Here is a 17,607-nt window from a genome sequence, read left to right on the forward strand (position 1 = left end):
CCCTCACTGCTGTCCCTCCCAGCCTTGCTCTCTGCTGTCTAGCTCCACTGAGTGTGCAGGGAGCTAGCCACGGCAGGGCCTGTTGGACTCTCTGTGGTTCTGGTGACTCACTCACTGCTCGGGCACTCTCTTAACTCGTTCTTCCCAGCGGTGCCACAGTGGAGGCTCTTTCAGGGTCAGGGGAATGAGGCCCATCATCGTTACTGTATTTGGCATATGAATATGCCATGAGGAGCTTGCCAGGCTCTGCCGTGCAGGCAGGATGCTCTCAGTACCTTGCCAGTTTCTCCAAGAGGGAGAACTAGGCTATAAGATGTCCGGCTTCCGGGAGCTTGGTTGTTTCTGGATGTTGGCCATTGGTAAGATTACATAGTGTCGGGGCAGTGGGTGTGACTGCCAAGCTACTGGAAATAAGGGGTTCTGGGTGGAGGAGGCCCAGTCTTGATCCGAGCAGGCTTGGAGATCTCAGCCCCGGGTCCTGCACACCTGGGTTCCTCTGCTGGTTCCTTCATGAGTGAGGCTCGTTCGAACATGTGGAGAGGGGCCTTGAGCATGGCTGTGGCTGGGTTCCGGAGGTATTTGGCTGCCGGGGCTCTGCTGGGGGTGGGGAGGGAAACTCAACCCACCCCCTCCAAGGGACCCCAATGAAGACAGCCAGGCGCGGGGGCAAGAGACTCTGCCATGACCCAGAAATAGCAAATATATACATATTTAAATATATATATGGGCTGCAGCAAAAGCACAGTGGGTAGGGCGTTTGCCTTGCACGCGGCCGACCCAAGTTCGATTCCCAGCATCCCATATGGTCCCCTGAGTACCGCCAGGAGTGATTCCTGAGTGCAGAGCCAGGAGTAACCCCTGTGCATTGCCAGGTGACCCAAAAAAGAAAAAATAATAATAAAAAATTAAAAAAAAAACATATATACTAAGTCCTTGTCTGAGGGTTGGCTAAGCTGTTTGTTGCCATTGAGTCTTTTGTGTTATTGTTTATTGATGTCGTTGGCTTCTGTGGTACACTCCCATCTAATTTGGTGGCTCCTACCGGGCTGTCAGTATGGTCGAGTTGGGAGTTGGTGTGCTAGGAAAGCTCCAGAAAGTCCGGGGTGTGTAACTGGACCATGACCTTACACAGCGGTGGTGGTGGGATAAGGGTCTGGATGCCGGGGCTTCTGGCAGTGTGGGGGCAGGGTGGGTGGAGACGTCCCACCTCCATTCCTAGAAGATCCCAGAGTTCTCAGCCTGAAAAGATGTGTCCCTGGAATTTTCAGCATTTTGGCATCTTTGCAGAACTGAGCTGTGAAGCGATTAAGTGGGGCCATTGGCATGGCTGCAGCAGGGGGGGTGCCGCTTCCCTGGCCCCTTTCCCAGAGGGCCCAGAGTTTACAGCCCTAAGACCAGAGTGCCCGTGAATTTTTGCAACTTGCTTACATCTCTTCTGAGATTTTTTTTTTTTTTTTTTGCTTTTTGGGTCACATCCAGCGATGCACGGGGGTTACTCCTGGCTTTGCACTCAGGAATTACTCCTGGCGGTGCTCAGGGGACCATATGGGATGCTGGGAATCGAACCCAGGTCAGCTGTGTGCAAGACAAATGCCCTACCCGCTGTACTATTGCTCCAACACCCTCTTCTGAGATTTCGTCATGAGTGTGCAAAGTTGGACCAATGAGTGAGCTGACCTGGTGGCACAGTGGGATGTGGGTGTGGCTTCCAGAAGTAAGAGGGGTGAGGGGACTCCCACCCCCTCTCCCAGAAAACCCCAGGGTTCTCAGCCTAAAAAACGGTGTACCTGGAATTTTCCCGATTCCGTGTCTCTGCAGAGATCAGACGAGCAGCAGTGGAGTTGGGGGTTGGCCCGGCAGAGGCTGCGGGTGCGAGTGTGGTTGCCAGGGCACACGCAGGTCAGGCGCTCAGCCGAGTCACTCCTGAGGGCATTGCTTGGACACTTCCTAAGCGAAGCAGGAAGTCACAGCCCAGCAAAGTCAAGTCACCAGCTCTGCAGGAGACAAGCTGCCTCCCCAACCCAATGCAGGCTCCTTCTTGGCCCATCCTGCTTTTTCCTCAGGACCCGTGAGTTTTCTTCAGCTGCTTTGTTCACGTGCATATTTCTTTGGCCAGAGGTAAAAGGCAGGGGAGGGACTGAAGCTACAGTACTGCAGTGGGGCACTTGTCTTGCACACGGTCAACCTGGGTTGGATCCCTGGGAATAATTCCTGAGTGCAGAGTCAGAAGGAAGTCCTGAGCACCGTCAGGGGTAGCCCGAAAAACAAACATACAAACAAGGCAGGGGTAATGATAAGTAACACAAGTGTGTTCCAAGTTAGAAAAAAACTTTCAGGTTATATATATATATACAACACTAACAGTCTGTTGTGATTTCAGTCCAGCAGAATGGATGGGATGAAGCCAAGTAGAAGCCAAGTAGAAGCCAACCAACCCCCACTAAAAACATGAACACTGAAGGCTTAATTTTAGTAATCCCTTGGACAAGGAATTAATGTCTCCATGGTGAGATAAAAAAAATTTTCACAAATTTTCTTCTAAGGAAAAGCTTTTGATCATTCCATTAGCAATTTATTGGTGATAAGCAATATAACATAAATTATTATTATTATTATTATTATTGCTTTTTGGGTCACACCCGGCAATGCACAGGGGTTACTCCTGGCTCTGCACTCAGGAATTACTCCTGGAAGTGCTCAGGGGACCATATGGGATGCTGGGAATTGAATCTGGGTTGGCTGCATGCAAGGCAAACGCCCTACCTGCTGTGTTATCGCTCCAGCCCCTACAACATAAATTATTAAGGGCCTGTTATGGGGGCAGTATCGAGGATCGTTGGGAAAATTGGAGACTATGGTGGAGAGAAGATAATAGTGTTGGTGGAATTGGTGTTGGGATATTTAATTCCTGCAACAAATAATCATAAACAACGTTTTTGGATTTTTGGGTTTTTTTTCTTTTTTAGGTCACACCCGGTGACGCACAGGGGTTACTCCTGGCTCTGCACTCAGGAATTACTCCTGGAAGTGCTCAGGGGACCATATGGGATGCTGGGAATTGAACCCAGGTCGGCCGCGTGCAAGGCAAATGCCCTACTTGCTGTGCTATTGCTCCAGCCCCTATCATAAACAACTTTATAAAACACAGTATATAAATAAATTGATGGAAATAGTGTTTAACTAAAGTGAGGGGAAACCTATGTAAAAAATTTAACATACGTGGGGCTGTAAATGAGAATTTACAGGATTATGTAAATGAGAATAGGCATTTTACTATATTACATGGCTTTCGTTTCCTTATTTACAGTTAAAATCATACAGCAATCACAAGTTGGCTTTTGCTAATTTATTTTTTGAGCCTGACAAGCTCATAATATGGCGTATTCCATATGCCAAATACAGTAACAATGATGAGTCTCATTCCCCTGGCCCTGAGAGAGTCTCCAATGCGGCACTTTCAGGAAAGATGAGTAAAGAGAGGCTGCTAAAATCTCAGAGCTGGGGGCTGGGGCACAGCGGGTAGGGCGTTTGCCTTGCACGCAGCCGACCCAGGTTCGATTCCCAGCATCCCGTATGGTCCCCTGAGCACTGCCAGGGGTAATTCCTGAGTACAGAGCCAGGAGTAACCCCTGAGCATCGCTAGGTGTGACCCCCCCAAAAAAATAAAATAAAATCTCAGGGCTAGGATGAATGGAAACGTTATTGGTGCCCACTCGAACAAATCGATGAACAACGGGATGACAGTGATACAGTGATATACATACAATCTCTTCAGTCAGTTCTTTGAACTTTTTGTTTGAATGTTGGTGACTCGAGGTCCACTTCTGGCCACACAGGCCTGGTGGTCCAGGCGTGATGGTTTGTGCCCCCCAGGGCCGTAATGCTCTGGCCCATTGCACCAAACGTGCAGGGATGGAATTTGGAGCTAGACCTGAGTTGTACCCTCTTGAGCCATCTTACTGGTCTTCCGTTTGCTTTATTGTGTTTGGGCCACAACCAGCAGTGCCCAGGGATGACTCCTAGCTCTGTGCTCAGGAATCACACCTAGGGGTGCTCACCACTGTGTGTGGTGCCAGGGATCAATTCGGGGTTGACCATATGCCAAGCAAGTGCCCTTCCTCCTGTCCCGTCTCTCCAGCCCTCCTTCAATTTAATTTGTTTTGTTGTTGTTGTTGTTGTTGTTGTTTTGGGGTCACACCCCGTGGGGCTCAGGGGTTACTCCTGGCTCTGCACTCAGGAATTACTCCTGGTGGTGCCCAGTGGACCATAAGGGATCCTGGGGATAACTGGTCAACCACATGCATGTCAAGAGCTTTACCCACTGTACTATCTTTCCAGCACCCCCTCCCCCATGCAGTTTACTTTTTAGGTAAAAAAGTAATTACATACAGAAAAGTACAGGGGCTGGAGCAATAGCACAGTGGGTAAGACGTTTGCCTTGCACGAGGCCGACCTGGGTTCGATTCCCAGCATCCCCTGTGGTCCCCTGAGCAGTGCCAGGGGTAATTCCTGAGTGCAGAGCCAGGAGTAACCCCTGTGCATCGCCAGATGTGACCCCCCAAAAAAAAGTACAGAAATCTGTGCTTCTATACAGTGAAGACACACATGTGATCACACCCACCACAAGCAATAAAACATTCCCGTTGTTCCAGACTGTCCCTGTGTTAGTCATCTCTGGTGAGTCCCAGCAGCTGCCTGCTGCCTGCTCACACAGCCAGTGGCTCTGGGTTTTGAACTTTATATGAATGGAGTCATACTTTGTATCTGCCTGGTTTTGTTCAATAGGATTTAAGGTTCATCCCTACTGGGCATATTGTTTATTCTCTTTTTTTTTTCCCCATCATGGCATGATCTTATTCTACTGTTGATAGATCCATGGGTTATTGTAAAAGGAAGTTGTCATTGTCACTGTCATCCCGTTGCTCATCGATCCACTCGAGTGGGCACCAGGAACGTCTCCATGGTGAGACTTGTTGTTACTGTGTTTGCCATATCAAATACGCCACGGGTAACTTGCCAGGCTCTGCCGTGCGGGCTAGATACCCTTGGTAGCTTGCCGGGCTCTCCGAGAGGGGCAGAGGAATCGAACCCGGGTTGGCTGTGTGCAAGGCAATGGCCCTACGGCTAGGGTAGTTGCATGGCGGCTAGGGTAGTTGCTAGGGTAGTTGCATGGCGCGCAGAGTTGGGAGTGGTGGATAAAACTCTCTGAAACTCCTTTTCTGGCCTCTGTTCCTGCTGGGCTTCCTTTCAGAGGGGGGTTCCAGGTTTCTCTGGCTCTCTTGGCGCCAGGTGAAAGTCTGGGCAGGCCTTCGTTCCTGTGCTCACAAGATGGGTCTGGACAGCCTTGGGGTGGGGTGGCTGGGAGTGGGCCCGAGGAATCCCATTGCCGTGGGGGGCCCTTTCCTATCCGCCTGCCTGCCTCCATCCTGAGGACAGGTTTAGGTAGCTGTATTCTTTCTATTGTTGTGTGTCTTGTTTTTCAGGTCACAGCGGGTGATGCTCAGGGGTTACTCCTGACTCTGCTCCTGCCCTACCCACTGTACTAGCTCTCTGGCTGCTAACTACACCCTTTCTCCATAGTCCCCGATCCTTCGGACTTTGGGAATTCACAACTTCCTCCATTCAGAACAAGGTGTCTGGTCATCTATTGAGATATGAACCGATCCAGGGACACTTGACAGTTTGTTTTTGGTTTTTGTCTCTTTCTGTTTTAGTTTTTGTCTGGTTTGGGGGCCACACATGGTGGTACTCACAGCTTACTCCTGGCTCTGTGGTCAGACGGGACCCAGGAGACCATGAGGGGTGTCAGGATAGAGCAGAGTCAGCCATGTGCAGGGCAAGCACCTAGCCGCTGCACTCTTCCTATTTATTCTCATTGTTATTATTATTAATATTATTGTTGTTGTTGTTGTTGTTATTTTGCTTTTTGGGTCACACCCAGTGATGCTCAGGGGTTACTCCTGGCTTTGCACTCAGGAACTACTCCTGGTGGTGCTCAGAGGACCATATGGGATGCTGGGAATCGAACCCAGGTCAGCCGCTTGCAAGGCAAATGCCCTCCCCGCTGTGCTATCGTTCCAGCCCCTTATTCTCTTAATTAAAGATAATGTTCACGAGAGTGATCATTCCAGGGGCAGCTTTACCTTCAGGCCCGGAACGTTCTGGAAGTTTTAGCCACGGAGACATCACGGTTTCTTTCTAGCTCTTCCCGGCCCTGTGTCAGAGAACAGCTGAGGAGGAAGGGTGGATCGCGGCTCCCTATCTGCTCTGTCCTGAGTGGGGCCAGGTCACGACTGAGCCACTTGCTGGGACACGGGGCATGTGAAGCCAGGCCCGAGTTCCTCCCTGCCTCTGCAGTGAAAAGTGACAGGCAGTGAAGCCAACGAAGATGAGGATTAGGGAGTGTGGCCCCAGGGGCCCGAGGCACAGCCAGGAGCACCCCCCCCCCCCCCCCCCGCACTCCACAACGGTCAGTGTGTCACTGACGCAGACTCCAGGAAACAGACACGCAGCATTTACCAGGCCACTCGCCCAAAGAAGGCCATTGGGCAGTTGCTCCTTTGAGGCTAGCACAAACAGAGCGGCTACAGATGTTTGGATAGGGCGTGTGTGTGTGTGTGTGTGTGTGTGTGTGTGTGAGAGAGAGAGAGAGAGAGAGAGAGAGAGAGAGAGAGAGAGAGAGAGAGAGAGAGAGAGAGAGAGAGAGAGAGAGAGAGGAGAGATCATCATTTCTCTAGAGTAAATGTGGTAGAGTTGTCACAGTGGCCTTGTCACCACATTCTTTTCTAATTGTCAGATTACATGCAAAACCAAAACTGAGCTTTTTGTTTGTTTTTGTATGTGGGGGTCACACCCCCTGTGCGCAGGGATCACTCGTGAGGACTGGAGCCAAGCTGGGTTTGACCCTCGGCATTTCACCCCTTTGGCCACCCTGTGCCACCAGGAGTGATTCCTGAGGGCAGAGCGAGATGTGGCCTCTGAGCATCCCCAGGGGTGGCCCCAAAGTAAAATTAATTAATTAATTCAAAAGGAATCATTCCCTAGAGAGACCATATGCCAGGGATCGAACCTGGGTCAGCTGCATGCAGAACAAGTGTCTTCCCTGCTGTATGAGTTCTCTGGCACCTAGTTATTTTTTTAACTTAATATTTTAATTTTTTGATAATCTTTATTTATTAGTGAATCACCGTGAGGTACAGTTACAGACTTACAAACTTCCACGCTTACAGTTCAGTCATACAATAGTCAAGTACCCATTCCTCCACCAGTGCCCATTCTCCTCCACCAATGGTCCCAGTATCCCTCCCACCATCCCACCCTGTTCCCCCTCCCCTCACCCCACCTCTGTGGCAGGGCATTCCCTTTTGCTCTCTCTCTCCTTTGGGGTGCTCTGGTTTGCAATAGAGGTATTGAGTGGCCGTCATGTTCGGTCTCTAGTCTACTTTCAGGGTGCGTCTCCCATCCCGAGCAGATCCTCCTAGCACCATTTACTTGGTGGTCCCTTCTCTAACTGAACTCTGGCACCTAGTTTTTAAGAAATAGTCAAACTACTTCAGTTGTTTGAAACTGAAAGTTTCCTTCCCCGGTGCTTAGACATGGATCCGGTTCCTCCCCATCTGTGCCAGCATTCGCTCACTATCACTCTGATATGGGACCTTCTCTTCTGATGGGCGTGTTCTCACAGTTCAGTAGGTTCTTAATTTGCACCTCCACTTAGCACAATAAGCATTTTCCATGTGCTCATTCTCCCTCCATGCAACCTCTCCAGAAAAATGTGAAGTCGTGCATTGTGCCTGTTTCTGACTTGAATTGTTGATTTCTTGCTGCCATTTTCAGATTTGTATTTAGGTAAGTATGTATTTATATGTCCTAGATGTGACTAAGCCTCTTGTGAGATATGTGATTTGCATTTTTTTCCCTCCTAGTCTGTAGCTGGTGATTGCATCCTCTTTATTTATTTATGGTTTTTATTTTGAAGATGACAACAAATGATTCTATTTGAAAACCACAGAAAGCTTCACTGATTTTGCATGGCAGCCTTTTGCAGAGACCAGACTCACCTCCTCCGTGCAGACCAGGCTCACCTCCTCTGTAGAGACCAGGCCTACTCCTCTATATATCCTTCCAACTAAGTGTGTAAGCTGTCAAAAGAAGCGAGCACCACTTAGTTACAGATTTTTTTTTCTGTAGAGCCAGGATCAAACTCAGGGTTTCACACAAAAACATACAATGCAAGTGCTCTACCCATGAGCTACAACCTCTGCCCCTTAATTTCTGTTGGGGGCAGGAGGGCAGCACATATTCCAATACTCAGGGCTCAATTCTGGCCATGTCTAGAAGACTACGTGGTATAGGGAACTGAGTCCAGGCCTCTAACTGCACAATACGTACACTAGGACCGGAGAGATAGTACAGTGGGTAGGGCACTTGCCTCGCATGTGACCAACCTGTGTTCAATCCCTGCAGACCATAGGGTCCCCCAGGCCCACCACGAGTGTTCCCCAAGCACAGAGCCAGAAGCAACCCCTGAGCTCTACCAGGTATGATCCCAACACCAAAACCAAACAGAAAAATTATGCACACCAGCTGCTGTTGTGTCCTCTGCCCCTATATATTTTTTTTTCCTTTTGGGGTCACACCCGGTAATGCACAGGGGTTACTCCTGGCTCATGCACTCAGGAATTACTCCTGGCGGTGCTCGGGGGACCCTATGGGATGCTGGAGATCGAACCGTGCAAGGAAAATGCCCTACACGCTGTGCTATTTCTCCAGCCCCTTAATTTTTATTTTGTGTTCTGGGCTACACGGTGGTCTTCCTTCTTTTCTTTGGAGACCATCTTCTTCACAGGGCACCTTGGTAGAATCTTTATGACACTGCACTGAATCTGTATGTAGGTTGATTTGGGAAGAATTGAGACATCTAAACTATGTTGCCCTCTGATCCGTGAAGCCAGCCTTCATCCTTAGATTTCATTGAGCAGATGTTATAGTTTTCATTATGCAAGTCCTTACACATTTGATGATTCACTTCTCTGTGCTTGTGATTTTAGCAATTGTAAGTACTACTTAATAAATTTAATTTTTTATTTTTTATTGAAACATCCAATAAAAAGCCTCCAATCATCAAGCAAGACAAGTAAGGAGAGGCTGCTAAAATCTCAGTGCTGAGTGTAATAGAGACGTTACTGGTGCCCGTTCGAGTAGAATCGACGAACAACAGAATGACACTGATACCGTCAAACATCAGTGAGATATAGTTATACACTTCCATGATGAAGTTTCAGTCATACAATGATCAAGCACCCATCCCTCCACCAGTATGCATTTTCCACCACCAATGCTCCCAGTATCCCTCCCGCCAACCCCACCCCACCCCCTGCCTCTACAGCAGGCACCTTCCTTCTTGCTCTCTCTCTACTTAGGGGCATTGTGGTTTGCATACAGACACTGAGAGGCCATCATGTTTGGTTCTTGGTCTACTTTCAGCACATGTGTACCATCCCAAGCGATCCCTCCAACCATCATTAACTTAGTGGTCCCTTCTCCATTCCAACTGCCTTTTCCCCTGCACTTGAGGCTGGCTTCCAAAGCATAGAGCAATCCTCCTGGCCTTTATCTCTATTGTCCTTAGGTGTTAGTCTCATATTATGATATTTTATATTCCACAAATGAGTGCAGTCATTCTATGTGTGTCCCGCTCTTTCTGACTCATTTCACTTAACATGGTATTCTCCACGTCCATCCACTTATACAAAATTCATGACTTCATCTTTTCTAACAGCTGCATAGTATTCCATTGTGTAGATGTACCAAAGTTGTTTGCTTGTTTGTTTGTTTTGTTTTGTTTTGTTTTTTGCTTTTTGGGTCACACCTGAAGATGCTCAGGGGTCACCTGGCTCTGCACTCAGGAATTCCTCCTGGCAGTGCTCCGGGACCATATGGGAATCAAACCCAGGTTGACCACATGCAAGGCAAACGCCCTACCTGCTGTGCTATCTCTCCAGCCCCCCAAAGTTTCTTTAACCAGTTATCTGTTCTTAGGCACTCGGGTTTTTTCCAGATTCTGGCTATTGTGAACAGTGCTGCAATAAACATGCAAGTGCTGATGTCATTTCTGCTGGTTTTTTTTCCCGCATCTCTGAAATATATTTCCAGGAATGGTATTGCTGGGTCATATGGCAGCTCAATTTTTAGTTTTTGGAGGAACATCCATATTGTTTTCCAAAAAGGCTGGACCAGTCGGCATTCCCACCAACAATGAATGAGAGTCCCTTTCTCCCCACATCTGCACCAGAACTGGTTGTTCTTGTTCTTTTTGATGTGTGCCAGTCTCTGTGGTGTAAGATGATATCTCATTGTTGTTTTTATTTGCATCTCCCTGATGACTAGTGTGTAGAGCATTTTTTCATGTGCCTTTTGGCTATTTGAATTTGTATATTAAGTCCCTATCTGATGGATATTGGGTGAATAATTTTTCCCATTCCTGGGCTCTCTGTATTTTGGTCACTGTTTCTTTTGGGGTGCAGAAGCTTCTTAATTTAATGTAGTCCCCACTTGTTTATGTTTGTTTCCATTTGCTTGGTCAGTGGTGTTTCATCCTTAAAGATCCTATGACTTCAGGGGCCGAAGCGATAGCACAGCGGGTAGGGCGGTTGCCTTGCACGCGGCTGACCCGGGTTCGATCCCCGGCATCCCATATGGTCCCCCAAGCACTGCCAGGAGTAATTCCTGAGTGCAAAGCCAGGAGTAACCCCTGAGCATTGCTGGGTGTGACCCAAAAAGCAAAAAAAAAAAAAGATCCTATGACTTCAGTACCAGGGAGGGTTCTGCCTACATTTTTCTCCAGGTAACTTATGGATTCAGGTCTGATACTGAGGTCTTTAATCCATTTCGATCTGACTTTTGTGCCTGGCATTAGAGGTCTGAGTTCATTTTTTTGCGTGTAGCTGTCCAGTTTTCCCAGCAGTGGTACCTAATTTAATTTCAACTTTTGCTTGTTCACTGCTAGGATATATAAGCGGGTTTGATTCACCCCTGGACCTCCACTCTGTTCTTGTCCCTGTGATGGGGGACCACCCACCCCATTCGGTATTTGAACACTTCAGTGATGCTCCCCAGGGGGGAGTGTAGCTCTCACGGGCTGCAGGCCCTGCGTCGTGCTTTAACTGTGCAACAAAACTTACTCACAGCACCAGACATTGTGCATCGCACAGCCACGAGGTCCAAGGGGCAGAGATGCTAGAATCACGCCGGGGGTGTGTGTGGAGGTACCAGGAGCTACTCTGGCTAACCCACAATTAGCAAGGCAGGAATGTTAAAGCCACTGAGATATTCCCACAAACCCCTAAAATCGATCTTTTGTGTGTTGACCATGATAGCCTGTGGTCTGACTGAATTAATTCACTTTCAGTTCTAAAAGTTTTTGCTTTCGCTTTATTTTTTGTTGTTTTTTCCTCTCTTTTTCTTTTCTTTTCTTTCTTTCCCCCTCTACCCAGTGTTTGGTTACACCTGACTCGGCATTCAGGAATCATTTCTGGCAGTGCTTGGGGAACCATATGGGATGCACAGTGTCAAACCTGGGTCAGGCATGTGTGAGGCAAGCACCTTACTACTCTACTTCTCTCTCTCTCTCTCTCTCTCTCTCTCTCTCTCTCTCTCTCTCTCTCTCTCTCTCTCCCCCTCTTGTTCTTTCTCTCTGTATTTCTTTCTCTTCTTCTCCTTCTCCATCTCCTTCTCCTACTTCTTCGTGTGTGTGTGTGTGTGTGTGTGTGTGTGTGTGTGTGTGTTAGGGCCACACCCAGCGATGCTCAGAGGTTCCTCGTGGCTCCGCACTCTGGAATTACTACTCGGGGGACCATATGAGATGCTGGGACTCAAACCTGGGTCAGCTGCATGCAAGGCAAACACCCTGTCTGCTGTACTATCCCTCTGGCCCCTTCCTTTTTTAGCTAAACTATGCTAGCTAGAACTTTCCAGAGCTGTATTGAATGCATATTTCTTTTCTTTTTTTTTATTTGTATATTTACATGGCCCGGGGGGGTACACTGATATTCCGTGGTGTGCATCGCTACTCCTGGCTGAGTGATCAGAAGTCTCTCCTGGCAGTGCTCAGGGCACTAGGAGCTGCTGAGCCGAAACCCAGGCCTCCGGCACGCAAAGTCCGTGCTCAGCCTCTTGAGCTGCCGCTCCAGCACCACATTTCACTTGTGGGTACATCCCACTTTTTTTCCTTTCTCTGAAACCATCTCCAGACTGTCTCCCTTTCACATGTCCGTTAGATACCCATGACGCATGGATTGTGTGCACAGCTCTCTGAAACTTAAGAAACTTAAGCTTAAGAAACACTGGGGATTGGGGGCTGGAGCAATAGCACAGTGGGTAGGGCGTTTGCCTTGTACACGGCTGACCCGGGTTCGATTCCCAGCATCCCATATGGTTCCCTGAGCACCGCCAGGAGTAATTCCTGAGTGCATGAGCCAGGAGTAACCCCTGTGCATCGCCGGGTGTGACCCAAAAAACAAAAAACCAAACAAACAAAAAAAGAAACGCAGGGGATTGTCCCGGCCCCATGTGGAATCGCTTCCTTCCGGAGGGACAACGGACATAGAGACCAAACCCTCCTGGAGGGCCCTACAGTCCTGGGGGCAGGAGGGGCATGTAGGCTCAGGAACAGGTGAGGGCGTGCTCAGGGGAGCCGCTTCCCTCCTTTTTCCTGCTGTCCCTGGGGTCGGTGCCCTGCCCTCACTCCCGCCCCGGCCGGGAGCTGCTCTCGCTCAGGGGAACCCCAGGTTATGTTGTCCTAGACACCCCCACGCCCTGCTGGAGTTCAGACTCACCAAAGAGACTACATAGTGGCGGCAGCCACGGGGGTTGGGTTTGGTTTTGTGTTTCGAAGTTGAGTCTTGGCTCTGAGTAGGCAAGAGAGAGAAATACCTGGACGAGGGAAGGCTTTTGCTTTGCGCTTTGCACGCGGCAGCACGGGTTCCATCCCCGGCATCCCGTAGGGTCCCCGGAGCACTGCTGGGAGTGATTCCTGAGTGCAGAGCCAGGAGGAACCTCTGAGCATCGCTGGGTGTGACTCCCCCCCCCCGCCCACACACACACACACACCAAAGCAAAGCAAAACCAAACAAAAATGAAATACAGAGGAAATCTCACGTCTAAATCAGGCAGCTGGCAGAAGCCGCACAATTGTTGTCCCGTCAGTGTGCTGGGTTAAAAATACCGCAGCTATCAGATGTCAGGTGGCCGGGTTCATCTGCACAGGCGGGCGTGGGCCTGTCCTCTCAGCCCCCCTCCCACCCCCGCCGGGCCCTGCCCGCCAGGTGCTCCGGGCCCATTCTCCGTCCTTTCCTGCCTTTGTGTCATTCAGCAGAATCAGGTGAGCAGAGATGGGGCTGTCTGGACTCTCCGTTTCTCTGGAGAAGCGGGTGTCAGTGCTCTGAGCCTTTGTAGCGTTGCAATCTGCTTCGTGAGAGGTTCAGGACCTGGCCCGACCTCCCAGAGTCACAGCCAAACCTCTATCGCTCCGGCCCCTAATGTAGTAGTTTTTTAAAAAAATGTATGACATTATTTTTGGTTTGTGCCCAAACCCTGCAATGCTCAGGGCATACTTCTGGCTTTGTGCTCAGGGATCATTCCTGGCAGGCTTGGGAGATCACAGGGGAGTGGCAGTGCAGTGGGTAGGATGCGTTTTTACTTTTTGTTTTGGGGGTCACACCTGGCAGTGCTCAGGGCTTAGTCCTGGCTCTGTGCTCAGGGATCATTCCCAGCAGGCGTGGAGGACCATACCGGATGCTGGGGGTTGAAACCGGATAGCCCCCCTGCAAGGCAAATGACCTCCCCACTGTCCTATCTCCCCACTGTACCATCTCTTCAGACTTTATGCATGTATGGGCCTTAGCTTCCCCTCCTGTACATGCTTTTTCTTTGTTTATCTCTTTGTCAGTTCATTGGTCTTCTTTTTTTTTTTTAATTGAGGTCCCGTGACTTACAATAGTGTTAATGATGGCTTCTCATGCACACAATTCCCACACCACACCCATCACCAGTGCACCCACCTGAGAATTACCTTATGATCCCAAAGGTAGAGACCAAACCCAAATCATCTTTTTATTTATTTCAAAGGGACTTTTTGGGGAGTGGGGGAGCGTCCAGGCATGCCCAGCTATGCTCCTGGCTCCACCCTCACAAATCACAGGGGCTTGGAGCACCACATGGGGTTTCAGGAATGTAAGGCAAGCTCCCTTTCCACTATGCTATCTCCCCAAAACAAAACCTTTTTTATATTGGGGGGAGGGGGTGGGCAGGGGGGCATGTCTTGCAGTGCTCAGAGCGAATTCCTGTTTTGTTTTGCTTTTTGTTTGGGGACTCACTAACAATGCTCAGGGGTTACTTCTGTATTTTTTTGCTTTTTGAGTCACACCCAGCAATGCACAGGGTCACTCCTGGCTCATGCACTCAGGAATGATTCCTGGCAATGCTGGGGAGACCATATGGGATTCCGGGGATCGAACCCAGGTCGGCCGCGTGCAAGGCAAACGCCCTACCCTCTGTGCTATTGCTCTGGCCCCTACTTCTGTCTTTGCACTCAGGAGTTACTCCTGGTGGTGCTCAGGTGACCAAATGCGATGCTGGGGATCGAACCTGGATTGGCCACATGCAAGGCAAACAGGCAAACACTCTGTCTACTGTACTGTCTCTCTAGCCCCCGGACTACTTCCTGTCTCTGCACGTAGGCATCACTCCTAGTGATGCTCTGGAGAACACAGGAGACCAGATGGGGTCTTTGAATCTGGGTCAGCCATGTGCAAGGTAGGCACTCTACCTTGTGCTGTGTGGGATAATATTGGTTTGTCCTTTCTGCTTGCCACAGGGAGTTAAGGTTTATTGGGTTACTCCCATCACAGTGCTCCCATTCCTTTGTGTTTATTTGCAACTTCTTTTTTTTTTTTGCTTTTTGGGTCACACCCAGCGATGCTCAGGGGTTACTCCTGGCTTTGCACTCAGGAATTGCTCCTGGCAGTGCTTGGGGGACCATATGGGATGCGGGGGGGGGGGGGGGGGGGGGGGGAGGGATCGAACCCCGGTCTACTGCGTGCAAGGCAAAGGCCCTATTTGCAACTTCTTTCTTTGTGCTCTGTTGACTTGTAAATATTGTTTTTCTCCTCTCCTTAAGTCCTTTGCATAGTTTATTCAGAGGCATGTCCTTTTTGTATGGACACGGGAAGACAGCTAATGCTATGCTTTTGTAACTTGGGAGTTAATTGACACTGAATGGTATTTTCCTCCTGGACATCTGCTCTCTCAACTTAAGCCTCAGTTGCCCTTACTTCCAGCACCCCAAAAGCAGGGTCCCAATGAGGGACAGGATGGCCCCAGAGCAAGTGGTGAGTTATGTGCTACCCTGGCATGGAGATGGGCCTGGCCAAAGTGCCCTAATCCTTAACTATAAGTTAAGAGCTTGACATGGATAAATGCTGTCACGATCCAAAAAGTAATAACTAGATTCGGACCCTGCTAGGGTTAGGAATGATTAATCCGACCTGAGCACTATAGTGTGAGTCTATGGCAAGATGTTCCCGGGAGAGCTACCCTACAAGCTCAACATTATCTCTTACTGTGTCCATACAAAATAACTAATATTAAAAAGTAGAACTGGGGCTGGAGTGGTAGCACAGTGGGTAGGGCGTTTGCTTTGCACGCGGCTGACCCGGGTTCAAATCCCAGCATCCCATATTGGTCCCCTGAGCACCGCCAGGGGTAATTCCTGAGTGCATGAGGTAGGAGTAACCCCTGTGCACCGCCGGGTGTGACCCCAAAAGAAAAAAAAAAGAAGTAGAATTAAGATGTTAATCAAGATGTTAATTAAGTTATTGGAAAGGAAAAGAGGAATGGCCCCTAGGTGGGTGGTGTTTCTGATTTGAGCCCGATGGGCGGTCAGGGAGGGCTTTCTGATATTGATTTTGCGACCTGACTGGGTGCAGTGTCTACCCGCAGTGTGGAGAGTTGGAGGGAGAGGAGAGAGAGCAGGGCAGCGAGACGGAGCGCGGAGAGATGAGCAGGAGAGACAGGAGACGGGAGCGAGGGGCAGTGTGAGGCTAGGAGGGGGGCTCAGGGGACAGGCGCGTGGGGAGACTGGAATAAAGAGCAACTGACCGACAAAGTGGCCTGGCCCTGGTTTCCTCCTCCGTCTGCCCCATGGCCAGGTCCACTCTGGGTGGGCAAGTGGCCCGAGACCACCAACCTGGGCAGCAAGGGGCAGAGCTGCCGGGGCCTTCCCTCACCACCCGGAGATTATACAGTACTGTCTCTCGGGGTCCCTCTCGGGGGTTTGTTTCTGTGGGCCACATCTGTGTGCCCGAGGTTTACTATGGCTCAATGCTCAGGGAGCACCCCTGGTGGTGTTTGGAGACCACTGTGGTGCCAGGGGCCAAACCTGGTCGACCCCAGAGCAGGCACGCACCTTGCCTGCTGTACTACCGCTCTGCCCACACGCCCAGAGTGACCCTGGGGCCTACCACGACTCAACAGGAAGCGCCTGTCTGATCCCGGGCACTGCCTGGGCACCTGAGCGGCTGGGTACGGCCTTGAGCCCTCTGGGCCGAGCCCCCCCCCCACCCACAACTTAGTCTTCTTTGCCTTCTGGCCTAACTCCCAGCAGCGGACCGCCTCTGGCCCCTACTTCTCAGGGACAGTTCTTATTGGGCAGTTCAAAGTAACTTTTGTTTTTGTTTTCATCGGGGAGTCCTTCAATCCGCGCTTCATTCCATCCTTCTCCCGCCGGCAGCTTGCTAACCGGGAGCAGTCACTCCCTGTCTGCGGGCCGTAATGACAGCACAGTGCCACGGAGACCTGCTTTCACATGCCAAGTTTTGAAGTCTTCCCATTGGGAAAAGAAGCTTCCCTATGTGAAATGTATTCTGATTATTTTAGGTCAGGATTTGGTCTTTTTCAGAAACACTGACAACAAAATTGGCCTCTGGCCTGCTGCCTCTCGCATTCCTGGCAGCAGGCCCCACGATCATCTCATTTGTAGTTTTTCAGGCAGGCAGACATGAGCAACTGGCAAAAGTGGCCTCGGTGGCAGATAAGCATCTCGAGACTGACAGGAATGATGAAAACTGCGAAGGAAATTGCTTCAAAACAAAAGTCACCTCCAGCTCCAAGAAGTCGAGGGCCTTGCCAGTTTTCTCTTTGGGATTTCTAGGCCCAACAAGTATCAACCAGCCAATTCTTCCTTTTTTTTTTAATTTTTCATAGCACACAGGTGATGATGCTAAAATTCTGCAGTAGTAAATCTTATTATGCTTTAATACATTTTGCATCCTTTTTTTTTTCTCTCTTTGGGTCGCACCCGGTAATGCACAGGGGTTACTCCTGGCTCTGCACTCAGGAATTACTCCTGGCGGTTCTCAGGGGACCATATGGGATGCTGGGAATCGAACCCGGGTCAGCTGCATGCAAGGCAAACGCCCTACCCGCTGTGCTATCGCTCCAGCCCCACATTTTGCATTTTTGAGCAGAAAGGTTTTTTTGGGAAACCTTAATCATTAGATATGATTTGCATTTTTTACTAAATACTCTCCTCTGCTCCACGAAGACAAA

The sequence above is a fragment of the Sorex araneus genome, chromosome 2 (genome assembly GCF_027595985.1).
Source record: "Sorex araneus isolate mSorAra2 chromosome 2, mSorAra2.pri, whole genome shotgun sequence".
NCBI classification, from domain to species: domain Eukaryota; kingdom Metazoa; phylum Chordata; class Mammalia; order Eulipotyphla; family Soricidae; genus Sorex; species Sorex araneus.